Source organism: Anser cygnoides, chromosome 9 (genome assembly GCF_040182565.1).
Source record: "Anser cygnoides isolate HZ-2024a breed goose chromosome 9, Taihu_goose_T2T_genome, whole genome shotgun sequence".
Taxonomy (NCBI): domain Eukaryota; kingdom Metazoa; phylum Chordata; class Aves; order Anseriformes; family Anatidae; genus Anser; species Anser cygnoides.
Window position 1 is genome coordinate 13,186,998 of NC_089881.1, and position 21,432 is coordinate 13,208,429.

General features: G+C 42.8%; 1 protein-coding gene across 2 annotated transcripts in view; it reads right to left on the reverse strand.

Moving 5' to 3' along the window:
* Positions 1-21,432, reverse strand: part of GPC1 (glypican 1) — a 225,237-nt gene that overhangs the window by 202,190 nt on the left and 1,615 nt on the right. The window contains exons 2-4 of one of the 2 annotated variants that reach the window (XM_013186100.3): positions 17,151-17,262; positions 8,616-8,701; positions 6,883-6,997 (exon numbers count right to left, since the gene is read on the reverse strand). The gene's annotated coding sequence lies outside the window, so the exon portion shown is untranslated. Of the gene's footprint in view, positions 1-6,882; positions 6,998-8,615; positions 8,702-10,482; positions 10,622-17,150; positions 17,263-21,432 lie in introns of those variants that run through there. The other variant, XM_013186099.3, reaches the window with a different exon arrangement.

The following is a 21,432-nucleotide window of genomic DNA, read 5'->3' on the forward strand; positions in this document are numbered from 1 at the left end:
CCAGGATCTTGGTTTCTCCTCCTGGTACTAGAGGGAAAATTAAATACTTCCAGACAGACCATTAACAACCCTCTCACTTGGGGCTGTAGAGGGGAACAGACTCTAGGAATACAAACTCTGAAGAGACAAAGTACTTGATAGTGAAGAAAGGCAGAGTCAGAAACCTCTTATCTGGTCTGGCTGATACACAGTGACTCGGGATCACACAAGGGACCACAGTAATACCTAATTTTCTGTTCTCCTTCTCAAAGCCCGAGGTTGGATAGTTGCCGTTGCTGTCTACAGTGGGCTTGCTTCCAGCTCTGCTTGGAGTGACCTTGGGGAAGCTCTGTGAGCTACGGCTGCACCCTCGGGTTGCAGCACAAAGCCCTCTGCAGTCATACAGCTGCTGAAGTGCATTGAAATATTAACTGCTGACAAGGAAAGAACTGGGACTGAAACCTCTGGTTTTTGGCCTTGTGAACCATCCCCTGAGCTGTATATCATTTCCTAGGCAAAAGTATTTCCCTTGTTCATATACATCTCACTTCCCCAAGCTGGGTGACAACAGTGCCCGCAGCAAGGACTAAAGTCATGTCATTGCTGATAAAATCCTTAAAGACCTCAGCACACACCGCTTATTCACATCCACTCTGCTCTTCCTCTGGTGAAACATGAGGCTACCAACCGCCAGCACAGATTACACTGGTAACTCCCCAACCACTTCAGGAGGTAGAACTAGAAGTACAAGCTCTGCCACGAACTTTCTTGATCAAATGATCATCATCAGGTTACTTACCTCCTAAATAGGGATAACAAGGCTTCTATCTGATCATCTGCCTGTGAGATGCTCACATAATATCATAATGAGCAGCTTATAAATAGACAAAAAAAAAAAAAGAAGTCGATCGAAGCTTTTTGACAAAGGACCTATTTGTAAGTCTGACTAGGATCCAATCCTGGGCAAACAAATCTTAAATCACATGAGGCACATCTGTTTGTTTCACTGATAAACTTTTTATGCATACCCAGGATTGTGGCTAGGTACATTTTGAAAAAAAAACAAAAAACAACAAAAAAAACCAAACAAACATTGAAACAAACATCTTCAAAGCATCATAATGAAAATGTATTTGTGTTTTTGAGGACCAGATCCACTTTCTAAATACTCTCAGTTAAAAGAATGGAGCTTGGAAAAATATGAACAAAAGATTGTCTAATGACTAGCAGAAAGAGCTAGAGCTGGGGTAAAAAAGAAAGAGCAAAGTAAAACACAAGATGAGTAGACAAAATGCAGAGGAGGAGAAAAGCACACAGGCAGCCAGCAAGAGTCAGGGAGACAGAAAATCCATCCTGCTGTGGAGATCACTTCTTGACAGTCCTGACAAAAAGTGATGTCCGCTGAAAAGCTGATCCAAGCATTATGTAGAGACAAGAATGATGAAGAAGAGCCAAATCATCTGGCACAAATGGGGAAAGCTACACTTGAAAAAAGAGCACACGTGAACTGAGGCTTTATACAACCTCAGCTTTCACAGGGATGTTTGCTGTTTCTCTAGCGCTTTGAAAAAGTTTTGTATTTCAGTGGACATCTCTATATTTTTCATATTGATGCAAATCAAGAATTGTACATGCAGCAAAGCTATTACACCCACCAGATCTCCATCTGGTTCTAAAATGGACCTATGCTGAGTTACTGCAACCTGGAGAATAAGAGCAAAACCAGAGCAGCAAAAAAAACATGTACCTTATCAAACTGCATTGTATCTCTGATGCCACATAAAAAGAAAAGAGCATTCCCACTTGAATTCACTGTGTCAAGTACACAGCTGGCACAGAACGAGGAGGAAGAAGGGAAAGATGTGCAAAATCCAAGTGGTCTGTGGCTTCCTCCCTCTCACTGATGTCACGTAATGAAATCCTCAGCACCTTTCCCTTACTTTTATGCTACTTCTCATTCTGTAGAAACATCAGAAAATCAGGTGCCTTCAGATTAAAAATCTTCATCAAAGTAGGAATATCTCAGTCACTTTTCTGCCTGTTTCTTTTCATCTCTGCTATATCCTCCTCCTACAGGAATTCATGAAAGCTCTCCCCATTCCCCCCCCTTCCCAACATTGGCTGGTGTTCAGCAGAAGCTGGACATGTGTTTTGCTGAATCAAATCTAATTAAGTTATCCAGAGGATTTACCAGATAACACCTTGCTATCTACAGCTGCTTACTTCTTCACGGGATTTTCCTTCTTTGCAAACCTTCAGTTCGCCCCTTGAAGCATATCTGCCACACGCAGGAAGAGTGTCTGTTTTATATGGTCACCAAAACCATCAGACCAGCCCCTTGGAATTGCTGGGGGATCTATGTACAACCGACAAATCCAGTTTGATCTCAGCTGTCTCGGTAAGAAGCCATTTGCCCTACAGAAATGCTAGGACTCGTTAGGATTTGCGTGTCCACATTAGTTAATCCAGAATATCACTCAATGGGTGTACAGAGCTGGAGATTCCTCCCAGATCTCAGGGGAGCCAGACTTGGGCTCCAGGAGGATGATCACAAACCTGGCTGCTGAGGAAAAGACGCTGGGGGGCCACACTGAGGACAAGTGCAGCAGTGTAAGCCAAGACTCGGCCAACCTGCTGTTCCACCCTTGAGTGGCACACACCAGTTCCCTTTAAATGCAACGCTGAGCTCCTCTGTGTGTGGTTAGTACTTTTCAGAGGGAGATTACGAACAACCAAATAATTTCAGACAGAGAATCTGGCTAATGTAGGTAATTGCCACCCCATGCTGTATTTTGAATTGAACAACCCAATTTTTCAGCAGTGACTGAAGGGAACGTGTTGCTTTACTGACCTCTTACAAATCACTCCATCCTTCAGGACTGTAATTGTGTTATACATAATGCAGAGATTTCCCAGTAGAAAGAAGTCTTAAAGGCCAAAAAAATAAATAAATGCCATAAACTCATTAGAAAAACTGCTGCTAATTGGGTCTGCCCCAGGAAGTACATTTCATCCTTTGTGGATATGACTTTCAAAAAAGCTCCCCCCAGTTGTGTGCGACCGTGAATAAAGAAGACGGACACAGCACTGAACCTACTTTATGTTTGATAAACAGAGCTTAGCTCGATAGTATGAAATGGCTCAAAATAGGTCCCAAAATTACTAGGTTAGAAATGTGATTTTAGCACACCACTACAGGGCAAAATTTCTCCCACTTCCTGCACAAGTCACAACTGGAGGACTTCCTCTTATCATTTAAGAGGTTATATACAGAAGCTGACTATTTTTTAAAGGGATTTATCAAGTATAAATCTCCCCTCATTCTCACTATCATCAATCTCTGGGCACTGGCATAAGAAAAATGCCTGTGGAAACACACGCTGTTCTTATGAACACGAGTTCAAAAGAAGCATGTCCCTGAGCACTGGTCCAGTGCACACGGAACTGGGATAGACATCCCATAGCCTTCAGCGAGAAAAAAAAAGTACAGCCATGAAGAAAGAAATGTGTACAGTTGCCATACAGGCATCTGGCAATGCTAATGGAATTTCTCAGCTGACACTTTATCCTCAGCTGTTGCTACATTAAACACTACAGACTAAAGTACTTGGATGAATTAATGCAATTATCTTAGGTTTTGCTCAAGTGTTTATTTTTTCCCTCACACAGATTTAGGTACAACATAACCTGTTTTTACAGAGAAATTGACTATGAGGAAAGTGACAACACTGTACTGAAAAGCACCAAATACCTTTAGTTGCAAGCAGAGGCTCTCACATGCAGACACTGTCTGCGCTAAAGAAATTACCCAGTGTTGAGTAAACTAGGGTTAAAGTAAAGCAAGCTGGCAGGACAGCTAACAGCAAATTTTCGCAGACTTTCACATGCAGAGGAGAAAATCTGATTTTGAGTTTGGAAATGCATCCTTCCCATGCATTTTTCTCTGTGTTGTTAGTAAGATGATGAATAGGTGACACAGTCTTTGATGGGTGCCAGCTTCACTCCTGATGTAACTTTACATGTGAATAAAGTTACATCTGGAATGGACCTGGTCTAAGATGCTTTTCATTTTAAGATGGATGCATTTTGCAACAGCGTATGAATGTACATTTTTAGGTGCTCAAAGGCCAAGCCCACTGACAGTACAATGTCAGTGAAGGTACACCAATTTATCCTGGCTGAGGATTTAGCACTTTTATAATCCAACATCCTCTTGTAATGTTACTGTCTCGCTCTGTACCACTTATTTTGGCAGGACCACAGAACCATGCTGTGTCAGATTTTTCAAAATGCCAGGCAACACGTGCTCTTAAGATCAAAAACAGAGCTCTCAATCTGGTTGAATTTCCTCAACCTGCTAGAAGCCAGAATACAAGGAGATGCACAAACACTGGGTGTAAGAAATGACAGAACCATCCAGCACACTTAGTTCTTACTTAAAAGTTTTTGTTTCTTTGTTTTTACAGTGTTACTTTTGAGCATAACCTAGAAAATAAATTATTTGCAATATCTATTTTTATATCACATGTATTTAATTTTGCCTTAAGCAGCACTTTTCTTCTGTGGCTGACGGAGCAAAGCTTAGTTCCTTTGCCTCTATTGTGGCAGATGCAGGAACATTGCTTTTTAAAGCAGCTTAAATAGAAGCTGGTGGACTGGGAGACTCTGGATCTCACTTTCAAATCTTCCTTGCTGCCTTACAAAAGCTAAGCAGCTAGGTGCAATGACTCACTCACGCTGACATTTTTGGGAGAGAATGATGCCTTTTATAATAACATTGATATTCCCCCCTTGATGTCTCAACACTGGCTAATTTAGAAAAGAAACATGTAGTGCAAGGTTGAAAGGTCACAGGCCAGCCAAAGAACTCATGAGATCATGGGACCATGAAAGAGGCTCCGGCTTTAAAATAAAATAGCCTTTTTTCTTTCTGTTTCTTTTTTTTTTTTAAGGAACAGACAAACTTTTCTGAAAGGCCAGGAATTTAATCTGAACTCTTCTTTCACATACTGTACAAATAAAAACTACACTGCAGAACTACTGGGGGGGGGTAGGGGGTAGAGTTTATCTCCAGAGGTCACTTTAATCTATATTGAATGGAGAAGGAGAGGGAGAAGGAAGGACATGCACTTACTTTCAGAAAGCCGCCAGACCTCTTTAAACTCTCATGTTACCATTGTCAAGTAGACACCAACACCCTTCTTAGATTATTCTCCCCACAGTTTGTTATGCCTCTGCAGCCTAGTGATTGTGAAATTAAATAATGAAATATCAGACTATTTGTGGCTGATGTGTTGTGCTCTATCCACACTGTTCATTTCCCTTTCTTAGCCTACTGATTTTCCCCTGTCAGAGCTAAAGGGAAAGAAGGAAAAAAAAAAACACCTTATAATAAAATACATGTAATCTCGTATTGTTCTCCAGACTGTTTGCACCCTGAAAAGATTTTAACACAGATTCAGGCTTGAGACTAAAATCTAGGCTAGATTTTCTGGATTTGAGTTCCTTCCAGGACTGCTAACCCACGAAGCATTCCTTTTTTTTTTCTTTCCCCCCAAAAGAGGATGCTATTTTTTTCTTCCAAGTATTAAGTGTATATAAAAATAATTACAATCTGATAGAGACCATCTTTCAGATTCCAAATTAAACACAGCCTTCTTTCCTTTACCAAGGAACCCAAAAATATTAACAGTGGATGTAGAAATGGATGTACAAAAACACAAGAGGCCTAATGTGCTATGTTCCCTTTTGCTTCCAGTGCAGCAGCAGCTAACAAATATTATTTGTTGATGCAATATACATAAACCATACATCTTTAGTATGAGAATTTGTTATTAAACCAAAGCAATTAGGCACTGCGAGCCTTCATAACTATAGCTCCTCAAACTGAAAAAGACAAAGTGTTTGCCTAATGGGACATGCAATTGATAAGAGAAGAAATTATTCTTTCATACTTCGTGTCTTCAGAATTTAAGAAAATAAAGAATAGCTCCTGCAACGAAGCGCTGTACTCTTTTCTTGCTGTCCTCACAGTTTTTCATAATAAAACACAACCATGTATTTCACAAGCCTACTTCCATTTCTGTGCTTTCTTGGTTCTTGAATTTGTCATGTTAACAAGGATCATTAACTCTAAGATAACCCAGTATAAGGCAACTGTATGGCAACCTGACCAGTAAGAGTTTACTTATTGGGTACATTAAAAAAAAAACAAACTGTTAGAAACTGCATGCATTTGCTTAACTGAGGACTTCTACTGGATACCTGTGTATCCATAGTGTCGACAGCTAAGGAGATGGATCTTTTGCAATCTCAGATAGATTTGCAATCTCTGAAGGGCTGTCCTTCCCAGCTCCAGCCTGGCAGCAAACAGGAAACCCTCTCATGACTCTCTTAACATACAAGCACACAAGTTAAGCAGCCCATACAGTACTTGCCTATAAAAAGTTGTAACCTGCCTTCCATTGTGACATCCTGTTGTGGGTTTACCCCAGCAGGCAGTTAAGCAACACACAGCCTCAAAACCACCCTCAAGCATTCACTCTTTTTCCTGGGCAAATGCTGTAATTCCACTGCCTTTTACCGTGTCCTTCTCAAAGTGGTGCCCCGTGTTTCTGGGTTCAGTTAGCTGCACAGAGAGTTTGGCAAAGATATAACCCCAAACCATTCCAGCCCATGCAGCACCCATCACGAAAATAATTCCAGAAGATCTCTGTTTTCACTCCTGTGACCCTCCATTACGTGAATGAGAGTGCTTATGGCCATGTAATGAGCTCTTAAGTCCTCATAAATGTTGTGGGCTCTATTTGCGAGCCAAGTCACTAAAATATGTTACTTGCATCTGCCTGATAGCTCAAGTTCGATTACAAAAATGAATGTTAAAATTTAAAGTGGTTCACTTACAGCTGCTGTCACTCCCATTTCTTCAAGGCAGACAAGAGTTGACCCATCTGTGCATGCCACTGGCTTGATTCATCATAAGGTGAAAATACTGTGCAGTGTGTCCACAATGGCCTTCCTAGGTATAAAAGCATAGCAGTGTCTGTAAGTCCTTATAAATTATACAGGTAAACTATCTAACCTCCTTATGCAGGCTTAGACATTTTTTCCTATTGCTCGTTTTCTGCAACTCACAAATGTCTGTTTCACACAAGAAAGAAAAATGAGCTGGCAAACACTCTGTCCATAACTCAATTTTGAGGCAGAGAAATACAATTTTCCCCCAATCTTTCCTTCCTCATGTTTTGTGAAATGAACTGTTCAAAACTATCTATTTGAGGAGCTGAAAATCCTTCCCTCCAAAAAGAAGCCTAATAAATATACTCTTTGCTCCTCAAGAGATGCAGCATAGTCTATGAGAGAAAGTCCTTGTTTCCTCTGTTTATGGGTTTTGATTAAATGTTCTGTTCATATGGCTTTGGAATTTTTGATGTCATGATTTTAACTGTTGCTTTTTGTATAAGAAAAGCAGAATTGGAGGTGGCCAAATGCAGAGAAAAATCGTGCAAAATTATTGCTTTGTTTGCTCAGTAGGGATGACTGGAATCTCTTTTCTCAGGCAAAACTCCCCCAAACATCAGTGGGAATTTTACATAGCTATTAAACACAGATATCACTCTTGGCTGAAGAGATCCTGAGGCACAGACCGCTGAAGCTCTGCTGTACCATCTTCCACTGTGTGGAGGCACTGCTGTACGACCTACCCTCTAAGTCCACTAGTGGTCATTGCCAGAAGCAGCCTCTTAGTCTAACACACTCTCATACACTTTACAGGTCTAACCTTACTAATCCAGTTATCTGAAACCATTTAAAGTTACAGTTATATAAACAACAGCATTAAGAAATCAGGTGACTGCCAGGGAGGAGGCTCTTTGTGCAGTTAGGTGCCTCAGCAGAAGCACACGGGTTTCCTGGGGTCAAGCAGCTCAGCTCTGGGCAGCCTGCACACGTGGGACAGTCCTGCTGGGATGGCCTCCCACCTCTTTGCCCTGTCCTGCAGTGTGCAAGGAGCCTCCCTGGAACGTCTCAACTTTCATGGCAGTCCAGAGGAGAGAAGTAAGCTTGCATGGTGTGATACTTAGGAATACCTTCGGGGCAGTAATGAGCACAAGAAAACCTCTGAGGTATCTCAACATCTTTGGCTCCTCTTCCCAAACTGCTTTTTGTTTGTATAACATACGTATAATGATATCAGCAAAGAACACATTATAAATATCCAATATATCAGAATATCAGAATACTTAATTAATCCATCACAATGGCACCTGTTGACCTGTCTGTGCAAACCATTCAGTAATTCTGTGGATTGTCTCTCTTTTCTCCCACAGAGAAAGCTCTCTTCCTGCTTTCCTTGCCCACCTATTTTGCTCTTTACTCAGCCAGATGGACTGCTGTTAGGATGCTCTATCTCCTGCTTAGGCAGATTGCTTTGCCTTTCTAATGCTTCTTCTGATTCTGCCAGTTCAGGGAGCCTATGAGGCCAAGAAAAGGAATTGAATTCACATCTTCCTGACGGCGATCACAAATACTGAGGTGCATGAACTTTCAATCACCTTATTTTGTATTCATTCAGCAGTAACCCATAGCCATGAAGAGGTGTTGGTTTTGTGCAATAATCAAGCAAATCAGGAACTCACCACAGAACTTGCCATGGAAGACACCGTATCTCTGACTCGATGATTCATTTGATTGATAGGGTTGATAGAAGATCTTAGGGGCACTTCTGAGAGTCAAAATCAAAAGAAAATAAATCCAGATATGAAGGTGTCCTATAGCTTTCTAAAGCTTCTCTTAGTTGGAAACTAAGCTCATCTACTTCTAATTTCATATAATGAAAAAGTACAGACTTACCTTAGTAAGAACATGGCAAATATTAATTAAGAAGTAGAAAGCAAAAAGAATGGCAATAGCTGCCAGGGAGGATAAGTCTGAAAGTTCGGGGTTTAGACTGTATGAGGTTGAAAAAATAGTAATAACCAGGAAGCGTGGAAATTAAAAGTAGTACTTGTTAATTAGAGAATATTGAAAGCAGCAGCATAATAAGAAATGCTCACTTTTCACCTGCAACAAGCAGAGACAACTGCTTCCTAGAATTAAATCTCTGGTCTCTTTGCACATGGTCCTACTGGTTACTGGGGTCAGTTAGTGGGGTACTCACCGCACTGCTAGGGAGGAGGGTCGCTATGTTAGATCACACAGTTTATTGTTCACAAGCATAGGATTGTGCTTCAATGTACTAAGGGTTCTACCCTAAACCACGTGACATTTGAAGGCTGACCTCATGGAGCTGAAATACCCATTTGTAAGAAAATCTCTAATAGGAAGAAGTTGAAATTCTTCTATTATTGTTCCTAAACAGCAGAATTTCTGAGAGGACAGCTGACTTACTTGTATCTGTGGCTTCTTTTCCTGCTGGGCTAAAGCAGTTAAGAGCAACTAAGGATTTGCATCACACTTCTGATTTTGGGCAGAAACCTATTCTAATAGGAGGACAGAGACAAACAAACTATAAATAAAACTGCATAAAGGCTTTACAAATCAGTGTTTTAAAGAACTCAACTTTTCATCAATCTATCTATTGCTCTGCTCTCTGTGATGCCACTTTATCTCAGCAGAGATACAGGCAGCCTGTATTCTTTTAACCTCAGCAGGCTGTCACTGGTCTTTGATATAGCAGCTGTCTCATAGCTACCACTAGATTTCAATTAAACCAGCCTATATTTAGGGTGAAAATAGGACTATTTTAAACTGCCATACCTGCCAACTTTTATTCACCTTCAGCAGTAGTTATTTTATTTGATGTTCCCGGTTTTAAGCTGTGCCATCCGTAAAATTAAAAAGATAACAGAAATTGTGACGTATTTTATATTCACATCACCAAATATCTATCATTAAAAGCAGTACTTCTTCAGAGAAGAGCATGCTTAAATATGATAAATAATAAAATGCTCTCTACTCATAACCAAGGTTGCTATCACAGACTTGCCATGGTGGGACAATATAAACGATTCTCCAGTGCCAAGAGGAATTAAACTCAATACATTTTTCACTGATCACAGGGGTCTATTTCCAACATTAATGCTTCCACAGAAAGAAATGGTGTGTTGGATGTCAGTGTAACACTTCCATGTTGTCAGACACAATGCATTTGTCTTAAGAACAGATCATGTGATTTAGGGTAAAACGTCTCCTCACATTTCCATGTCAGACAGTCATCCCTTTCGTCCCTCTCTATCAATATTGCATCATTCACATCTCATCAGCAGATAACACACACAAGTCTGTGCTGCATTAACACAATTTAAATGGAGTTCAGCCAGCAAAGAAATGTTGGGAGCACTCCCGAAGGCTGTTACAACCCGTTGCTGCTCGGCCAAGCACCACCTCCTTCTCAGCCAGCCCGCAGCGAGCTGAGGCGATGGGGTGCATCAGTGCGGCTCCCCGGCCCTGTGTGGGGCTGCCTCTGCGCCTCAGGGGCTGTGAGGGGGGCAGTGCCATGCTGACCTGGCCCCAAGGTGTGCAGGTGGGTGCTCCTGGCCCCAGGAACCTCTCCCAGGAGGCTGCGAAGTCCTGCTGGTTGGGAATTTGTACCAGGGTGTCAGCTTCCTCTTGTTGGCTGTGTGTGTCAGCAGGCAGCCCGTGAGGCTCTGTGTGAGGAGGGTGTGGCGCGGCCCGTAGGACACAGCTGGTCCTGGCCGGTTCCAAATGGTTCTAGAACGTTCTGCTGCTGGGTGGGCCTCAGCCACCCAGGGGCCAGTGAAGCCTCATGGGAACAGATTTAGGAAAGATTTCGATGCTCATTTCTGCCCGCTAACCATCAGGCAAATCCTGTCAGCCACACAGCCATGTAAATGCACACAGGTGCTCTGCGGCTGTGACTCCTACCTGGCATTAAGAGCACATCTCTGTAAGAAAGTGTGTGAGGAACCCACATTTTTAGAGTGCATGGTTCCTGCATGGAACTGATGGTGCATATTTTACATGAATACAAAAGAAAATCTTATTTGATTCATCTAAAATTTAACGTGCTAGGCACACAGCTAAAGTGAAAACTTTTTCATGCAAAAGCCTGCTCATAACCAGTCTATAATTAAATCCGCTGCCTTTTGGTTAAAGGCATGGACTTTATTAAGCACAAGAGCTGTTTTTCGGAGAGAAAGCCGATTGGAGAGTGAAGTAAAACAAGCAGGATCACATCCTGACATGCATAAAATGCTGATTGCTTCACTTTTCTTACATGTCAAGTGCTTACTCTTGCAAGGTATTTGAAGCTGTCAGCTCCAGCTGAACGCAGCGAGACAGGGGTGCTCAGCACATCTTAAAAACCCTTGGCAGCGGGAACAGGCCTCAAATACATGTTGTGTTTGCCAATAAACCATACCATGAGAACAACAGCAATTGCAGAGGAACTATTCCTGTAATGTCATGGCATCCTTCAGAGAAGGCCGCTGGCGGAGCCTGTGCTCCGCAGAAAAGCTGCAGCGGTGACTTGCAGACCGGGTGCCTGCTGTGGCACCACAGCAAGTAGGCCTTTGGCTCACCACATGCAACACAGCATGGAAACAGCTCTGTTTAAAGGGTCAAAAATAAGAAGAACAGAATTGTTACACCTATGAACTCTGCTAAACATTTGGACATAGCCTTTAGATATATGTATTTGGTGCATTAATCATCTACTTCAGCTGGGGCATAAAATAGACAGTGCATAAGCATTGGGTAGTTATTCGACATTTTGGTTTAACCCTGTTCCTCTCAGCAAGGCCCCCAAAACTCTGCGTTGCATGCTGTACATTCACCAAGCCCAGCTTTGAAGGCAGAACTTTTTTTTTTTTTTTAATGGCAAGATGGTATCAGAGCACTTCAAAACATCATGGAATTTATTTCCACACCAAAGATACACCTATGGTTGTCAAAGCTTCTTTTTCTTTAAACATTAGAAACAAACAAACCAAAAGATGTGCTTCCCTCTGCTTATTCTTGCAAATGACTGAATAATTTTGGCTGAAAATTACAATAAATAAATAAATAAATAATGCAGCCATAAGCATTCATTTAGCTTAGAAAATAACCCTGACTGGAAAATCAACCTAACTGGTTCCAGTTCGACAAAATGATTGATAAACAACTGTTAAGAAAAGAATCCTACAGTGGGATATGTAAACCAACCCTTATAGATGGGAATCAGAATGCTTTGTATTGGAAGGGATTTTAAAGATCATCTAAGTCCAACCCCCCTGCCATGGGCAGGGACACCTTCCACTGGACCAGGTTGCTAAAAGTCTGTATCCCTGAGACTCTTTAAGAGCAAGTTTAGTGCTAAATGTGTTTGTGGGAAGGAAATTTCTCAAACCAGACATCTTCATTATCTGGGAGAGAAAGGCATAACAAAAATCTTTGAATAGGAGTAATACAGGTGAGATGAGATCCTTTTTTTTTTTTTTTTTTAAACCACCACGTGGAAGGAGCTCTGCGAGCAGCCCATTCAGGGATGTGTTGCAGTTTCCATTTCTTGAAGTCTTAAAATCCATAACATATGTACATCTAAAAATACATCAGTTCTAACAGATGCTGGGATATCAATGCTAGGATCTTCCAGCAAAATGGCCAGAGCTTTGTAATATGTTGGGCTACAGAATCCCTTCTGCCCCAAAATGTTACTCTTTCCACATCTAACACACTGAATAACAACCACTAACTTTGGAAGTAGGGATTAGATGAGATTTTTTTTCTGAAATGTATGGCTACTGCTTTTTCCTAGTCAGAAGGCTGCTAACCTTTTCCCCTGTTTAATGTACAGCCCAAACCTCTCCCACACTTTCACCAGGAGTGATGCTCTAACTGCAGCTGACCCATGCGGGAAATAGGTGCAGCAGCACATTGCTTGCCAAGGTTTCTGCACGGCTGTACTGAGTATGAGCCTAGTTTGTATGAGTATAGCTTAAACTGTGTACCCCAAACTCACTCCCATGTCTCTGCAGCCACAGGTAGACACACAGCAGTTATTCTGCAAAACCTCACGGCTTTCCACAGCTTCTGTTCTAGTACTAACCAGTGCAGCTGACTGAAAAATTGTAATCTTGTAATTGATTACCTTCATTTCTGTCTCTTCCTGCTTCCCTTTGCTACAGTCTAGTACCATCTCTCATCTTATCCCTTTGGTTAGCAATGTTCACAAATTCTTTGCCTTTTGCTATAATTTAGAACAACACCTGATGTCTCAGAACTTGTGCAGTTTAAACTGCACGCCAAATACAGCTTTAATTCTGTGTTGGTTTTCAGGGCTCCTGAGCTCCAAGACCTTGGTGTTTTTTCTACCACTCCTTCTCAATTTATTCCACCTCTGATCCCCGTGCGCCTGTTGCCAATTTTCCCCCTTGCTCCTTATTGTGAAGCTGACAAGGTGCACAGCAAAACTGACACAGCGAGGCACAGCAATCCTGTGGGAACAGCTGCAAACTGACAAGTGACAGTGGAACAAGCAGCAACGACCAGGTTTTAACCCCAAGATCTGATTTCACATTTAATGTTCCTTGAGATGGCGTAGGAATAAACAGGTATTTCACTTTACTCCTTTTTGTGATGCCTGCTATAAAAATATGACTACTTTAGAGTCATTGCCCAGAGGAAATCTCAGTTTTGCTGGGATCATTTGACAGACTGGCTTGCTGTCTTGCTCTCATTTCCTGAAGCCAGAGCAACAGCTATGTGAGGGGTGGGACTTTGAGGAAGGCTGGTGGCCCTGAGAAAATCTGACTTGATGTGATTGTAATGAGGGACCAGGCAGAGACAGCAGAAGATGAGTTTTGCTGACTTGCTGGAGGCTCATTAGTGTGCCAGATCAGTTGGAGGCTTTGTCCACAAGCCCCCAGCACCTCCCCCATCAGTACACTGAGCTGTCCAAGTGACAGGGCTGGGGGGTCTTTGGTGCAGTTCCCTCAGTGCAGAGCAATCAGATTACAGAGGCACCTTGGGGCCCAGGCTCCTTGTGCTCCACCTGCCTGGGGACACCCAGAAAACACAGAGAGGACCTGGTTTTGTCACAAATAGCAGTCACCCACGGTAAGCACTGTCTTTGTTCTTCCCTGCCCCCAGCCAAACATGTACACTTCCACAGCAGTCCAACCTTAAATCTCAAATCACAGAATCCTCTAGGTTGGAAGAGACCTCCAAGATCACCTACTCCAACCTCTGACCTAACACTAACAAGTCCTCCACTAAACCATATCACTAAGCTCTACATCTAAACATCTCTTAAAGACCTCCAGGGATGGCGACTCAACCACTTCCCTGGGCAGCCCATTCCAATGCCTAACAACCCTTTCAGTAAAGAAGTTCTTCCTAACATCCAACCTAAACCTCCCCTGGCGCAACTTTAGCCCATTCCCCCTCGTCCTGTCACCAGGCACGTGGGAGAATAGACCAACCCCCACCTCGCTACAGCCTCCTTTAAGGTACCTGTAGAGTGCCATAAGGTCACCCCTGAGCCTCCTCTTCTCCAGGCTGAACAATCCCAGCTCCCTCAGCCGCTCCTCATAAGACTTGTTCTCCAGACCCCTCACCAGCTTCGTTGCCCTTCTTTGGACTCGCTCGAGCACCTCCATGTCCTTCCTGTAGCGAGGGGCCCAAAACTGAACACAGTACTCGAGGTGCGGCCTCACCAGAGTTGAGTACAGGGGGACAATCACTTCCCTAGACCTGCTGGCCACACTGTTTCTTATGCAAGCTTCCTGGGCCACCTGAGCACACTGCTGGCTCATGTTCAGCCGACTATCAACCAATACTCCCAGGTCCTTCTCTGCCAGGCAGCTTTCCAGCCACTCATCTCCCAGCCTGTAGCGCTGCTTGGGGTTGTTGCGCCCCAGATGCAGGACCCAGCACTTGGCCTTGTTGAACCTCATACAGTTGGCCCCAGCCCATTGGTCCAGCCTATCCAGATCCTCCTGCACAGCCTTCCTACCCTCGAGCAAATCGACACATGCACCTAACTTGGTGTCGTCTGCAAACTTACTGAGGGTGCACTCGATTCACTCCCAAATCCCAAGGGACAGGGAGCTCTTTGAGGACTCCAGGAGATGGGTTGTGAAATTAGCATTTTTGTCTCATTAGTTTTTGAAAGCAGCAGTTACAGCAGAAGGGACTTGGCCCACTGATGTATCTGCATATGCATAGCATGCTCCTTCTAAACCCATTAGACACCATGCCTGCCTAGAGTACATTTTTCTGGCCGGAGCCCATGATATTAATTTCTGCTATGTCCTAAATCCAAGAACTGTTTTTACACCTACTGTTGTAGGAGATGTTGCATGAATAAAGGGATTTGTCATTCTCACTCTTTTTGCACTCAGTTCCAGCCAGGCCAGTTACTCTTGGTTCCCTAGAGTGCTGCAGGACCTGTAGGGGAGTTTGGGAATAACATGAGGACCAAGGCAACAGACACAGCCCAAAAGCACTGGGAGGGGTAAGGATCAAAACGTGGCAAGAGAAAAGGATCACAGAAGGCAACAGTTTTGGGGTGCAGGAGATGATGGACATGCTACCTGGAAGGAAAAGGCTGCAGTAATGACCTTTTCCTACAAGAAGTTTGACTGTTAGCACACTGAGTTGTAAAACATACACTTAATGATGGGTGCAGTCACTTTCATAAATATCATACATGGACTTGGAGACTAATGCAAATAGATAATCATGCCAGCTGTGCTTGCATTAGGGCTAAAAGTTTAAGCACAAGTTCCCAAAATGAATGTCCATTTTCTAAAAATCTTCCATGTGGCTGTTACCTTGGCAATAACCACTGCAGAGATTTTGTGTCAGCTTATAAAGCTATTGGTTCCTTTGCTAGCTTGACCTGAATTACTAAGGTGGGGTATTGGAGTCTAAATTAATGGCAGCATGCTGCAATTGGACTCACCAAGTATGCGCAGGTACTGCGGATACATTCATTGCAGTTGCCGCAGTGTACTGAATCTGCTTAACTGTGCAGTCCAGCCTCGTTTTCTATGGATGTCCCTCCCTTGATTCTCCATATGTACCTGCAGTGTCAAAAGGAGAGCTGATAGCTAGCATCCCTAGTGTAGGCCTAGCCTTTGACAGAAGGCTGGAGTAGATGAGGTCCCTTCCAACCTAGTCTTTTTTATGATTGTGTAAGAAACAGGAGGATAAAGATTTCAAGTTACTTCTGAAAAATTGTGTAGAAAAAAATGTGCAGAATACAGAGTTCTGGATAAATCTGGTGAAAAAAAGGTACTAACTACCTTGTTCTGCTAATGTTGAAGTTTCTAAACAGTTACAAAATTTGATTAACACATCTAATAGTGCCTAACAGCTGTCAGTGCTTATTTAGCCTCTGGCTGGCTTGCTGATCCTGAAAAGATTAAAGAAGTTGCAAATCTTCACAGTGGAGTCAAGGAACTAAATAAGATTATTAGCCTTTGTGAGAATGAACTCTTCACCAGTAAAGATGGCATGGGAGATCTTAACTTTCATCTCTTGTGCAAAACAAAGTCACTATTCTTTATAATCTTAATATTTTACAAATGCCAAGATCTGGGGAGAGCTGTGGTATCTAGCTAACTTCACAGAAACTATATTTCCCAGTCATAGTCACATATACTGTCTGTGATACAGTGTATGAGAACTGGGCATGATTGCACATGTTTTGCCAGGAGATGGAGAAACGCCATTCACAGGAGCTGGCTATGCTTAACAATTTCTTAAATTATCCTACAGAGAGCAGAAGCTATTCTCACGAACCTGTTTGTATTGTTTTGCATAGTGGATATCTGTTATTAATCTGATGACATGTTTGGGGCTGTCTACCTATCAATTTTACTACTTCTCTGTCTGTTAGCAGCAGGGTTGCCATTAGCACAAATTTACTTCTAAAGGTTGGTATATGCTGAGTCCCTATCCTCTGAGGAAGATTTATGGCAAGATTTTGGGTCAGACAGTGAGAAATACTGTATTCCCTTTACAGCCAAGAGAACCCAGAGCAGAGAGATGGAAATGGTTGGAAAACAGTCAGCAGGGAATCTAAATTATTAACAGAAAGATGGCTCTGCCAGGCAGTACCATACAAAAGGTTACGCCTGGTTTTCAGTGAGAGACTACACATTTAAAGTAACTTCCCCACTATATAAAGCTGATTACAGAGATCTACGAAGTCAGTGCATTACCTTCTGATTACATCTAGAAGACTGCAAACATCCCAGAGACAGGAGCTTTCCTCATCCACGTATTTGCACAGCAGGCAGGACCAGCAGCACTATCTTTGTTGGGAACTCAAGACTGTAATGAAATACAAACAAGAGTTACCAGGAGATAACTGCTTGGTGCCACTGTCACCTTAGGCAAGCATAATATTTGGTATTAACTGAAGAGAAAAGTGAATTGGAAACAGCTGAATTAACCCACATCTTCCACTGCTCACCTCTCTTAAAGGAACTTGTGAGTCAAACACATTTCTTTGTTACCTACTCACTCAATTTTGACGTCAAGGCACAATAGCATTAATATTAACTGATTCCCCAAAGGGCATGAGATTCTTTCTTTCTAAGTAGGCTAAAAAAAAAAAAGTTAAAAATTGTAGTCAACGTTTTAAAACTCAGCATATAACTTCAAGTAACAGTGATTAACTGGAACACCAGAGCTGGTGGTGAATTGTCTTCCCTAGCTTCTTTTCTTCCTTTTACTCATTGTTTCCCTCTTAGCAATACCATGAATGGCGGGTGACTGTTCGTATTCAGGGGGGTACAGTATTTAGGCACCTTAGGAACTGTAATTTAGTGCCAATTAACATCCACTTTAGATAAAGTTAACGGCCAAGGTAGTTGTTCATTACACAAGTGAAACTGGAAATTAGAGTCTGATTGTCAATGCAAATGTGTAAAATGTAGCTGACAATTTTAGTTTTGTTTTCCTTATTTCAGATAAAAACCTAAGCCAACATGCAGACGCAGTACAGGAATTTATTTTTCTCTTTTACATAGAGCAAAGTGAAATACACTTCTTTTAAGTTTAAATCTCATAAGGAAATAAGTGTTAGCTGGGCTTAGCAAAACCATGGCATATTTGTGGAATACTAATTAAGAAAACCCAACTCAAAACATTCTCCCCTCTCTTTAAATAGAATGTTTGTGGATATCGAACTCTGTCATCAGATATTATTCAGATTGAAATAGGTCAGGTCCCTGAACACCTGTAAATTAGCTTAGAAATTCCCTCAATTAATGAAACCTTGTCTGCCTGAATTTATCCTGTCTTCCCTGTAACACTTGGACAATCATAGCTGTAGCATGTAAAATTAATCTTACTCTGTTACTTTCTATGGAAGTGCATTTTCACTGTGCTTTGATCCTCAAGAGAAAGATGGGTACTTTTTCATTCTCCCCCACATTTTGTTCAGCACATGTCCAATTCTGCAGTCTGAGCTGGCAGCCTGACTTGAGTCAAGTGGGCTCCAAACTGTCCCTGGGCCCTACCAGCCAGGATGCACAGCCAAGACCTGAATTTACAGCTCCCCACAATGCATGTTCTTAAAGCAAGATGCTTACAACACATTAGAGAGAAATGTATCTTATTGTCTTTCTGAAGTTTGCTGCAGTCTTTTCATAAGGTTTAATTTTTCCTTCTCTGGGCATAAGGAGTTGTGCCAGTCCTGTCCCTGGGAAGGGTGTAACAGGGGGATGCAGAAGAAGCAGGGAGAGAAATGGGAACCCTGGAGACCCGGGTCCTGAAAGGGAGGTGAGGGTCTCTCCTCCTGCACATGGCTCCCTCTCCGTGTGCCTCGAGTTACTGAGTTCCTATCAGCAGAGCTCTAACCCTGAAGCACAGGTGAGTTTACTCTTTGGGACTGCTCAAGACTCGATCTCACCCAAGTCCATTAGCAACTGTTGTGGTTTAACCCGGCTGGCAGCTAAACACCACACAGCCGTTCGCTCACCCTCCCCCCTCCCTCTCTGGGATCGGGGAGAGAAACGGGAAAGTGAAGCCGGTGAGTTGAGATAAAGACAGTTTATTAAGACAGGAATATAATAATAACAATAATAGTAATAATAGTGATAATGATAATAGTATTAATAATAATAATGTGTAAGAAAACAAGTGATGCACAATGCAATTGCTCACCACCCGCTGACCGATGCCCAGCCTATCCCCGAGCAGCCGGCCCCCCGCCCCGGCCAGCCACCCCTATATATTGTTTAGCATGACGTCAGATGGTATGGAATACCCCTTTGGCCAGTTTGGGTCAGCTGTCCTGGGTCTGTCCCCTCCCAGCTCCTGCTGCACCCCCAGCCTGCTCGCTGGCAGGACAGAGCGAGAAGCCGAAAAGTCCTTGGCCTGGTGTAAACACTGTTCTGCAACAATTAAAACATCAGCATGTTATCAGCGCTCTTCTCATCCTAATCCAAAACATAGCACCCTACCAGCTACTATGAGGGAAAATTAACTCTGTCCTAACTGGAACCAGGACAGCAACGCAAAACTTTTATCACTCAAACTTACTGTTCAAACCTATTCAGTGACAAGAAAGTCATCTCTGTTGTTGTTGCTATGCTTTCATTTAAAACACATTAGTGGTGATCGCCGAACAGCTTTGTAAAAGGAGGTGACGCCTCTCTATCTGTATGGTGAAAGCACCACAAAGATCATCGGTTCCTGTTTGCCCTAAATGCACTTCCATAAGAACCTAATTAATGAAAAGAAACAAACAGGAGAATTTTCTGGTGTTTAAGGTTTTCTCTCCCAGAGTACAGGCGTACAACCGATATTAATGCAAATAATACCTTGTTATTGCATTCACTAACAATGATGCTATTTGTAACTCATTCTTGAACCATCAGAGATATGAACTACAGAAACTGAGAGCGAGTTAAGTGAAAGATCTTGATGAAATAAAACATTGTCAGATTCCCCTAATAACATAAGTAACACAGTAATTAAAAGCAAACAAGAAAAAAGATACAATGCAAGTAGCTGAAGTCTAATGGTGCGCCAAGTTAAGCACATACATATCAGCAACTCCTCTGGTGTTGTTTTTGGTTGGGTGGACTTCAACTCCATGGAAGAGAAAGCTCATTTCCATTTACTGCCGATGCCCAAATCCCACCGCCAGGATAGAACAGTCACAGTTTTTTTTTTTTAAATGTACTGGGTTAGCTTGACAGTAAAGGACTTTGTTGAAATAGTGGGCTAGGATGAGAAAAATCCACCTCACCCTCAGCCTGACCAGAGCGTGCTTCCCACCAGGCACTGCCTGCAGCCTTCCGCATTTATACGGAGGCTGTGCTGGCCCCGGCCTGGCTCTGCTGCATGCTTTGAGGGGGCTCTGGGCCAGGCCTTCTGCTTGCCACTCTGTTTCCTGTCATGAACACCGGGATGCTGCTCCTTCTCCTGACCTTATCCCTTCCGTTCCCAAGTTCTTACATGGCAAGTACGGTGTCTGTCTTTGTGCTTGCTGACTCCTTCTTCCAGCATGCTCTCAAAATGGAATTAAAACCCTTAGGCCTAATTCGATCACGTTCCGCCAAACTCCGGTGTTGAAGATAACTGGTATTGAAAATTATCAAGCTGCTCAGTTTTCAAGGAAGAGTCAGTGCTCCTCACTGCAAAGAAACTTGTACTTTCCCTTCTCTTCTAAATATTTGAAATGCATTGTAAGCCTCGATTAAAAATGATTTTTATATAAATGGAAATGGATATACAGTTATATACAGATATGTTGGCCCTGAGCCATCAGAAACAAGCTGAAAACAGACCTGAAATAGTTCAAGACATTCCTGGTGGTCAGGAGCCAGCTGAAATGACCTACGTGCACTCGTGTGATGTGGAATAAGCTAGTTCAAGTCACCTTCACTGACTGCGAGGCACCCCTAAATCTCTCTAATGGGCTAGCTAGATATTCAAGGAAGTTAAAGGAGAATGTCTAATTTGAATACATAATTATGCCAACCATATATGCAAATTGGGCTCCGATGGCCAGCCCTTAAAGAGGCAGGGGCAAAAAGATGCTGATGCAGAACCTGGGATTAACTGGCAAATTCAAACTCCTGCGAGCACAGAGCTCAGCCCTGTGGCCAAGCAGAGCCCCTCATTCTGAAAAATGCGTCAGATTACAGCACATCCAATCTCAGGCTCTGATCCCGCAGGTTACAGGGACTCCTTGGGCTCATACTGAGCATCCCCGAACTCGGACAGTACCTACTAGGCTGGCTATGGAAAGAGCCGCAGGCGACTGCGCCGCGCTGCAGGGTGGAAGCAGGGTGCTGATGCTGCCTTCACTGCAGGAACATCCCTTTCTCTGCAGTGTGACAGCTTATCCCAGGCTGTGTTATCTCCAGACAGTAAATCCAAGAGTTTAAGAAATGTAGAGCATTTTGGATGGGAACTGTCCCTCCCTTGAGGTTCGCCCTGCCCCGTTCAGCTGCTGTCCTAATCTGTACTCTGCTGGGTTTTCTC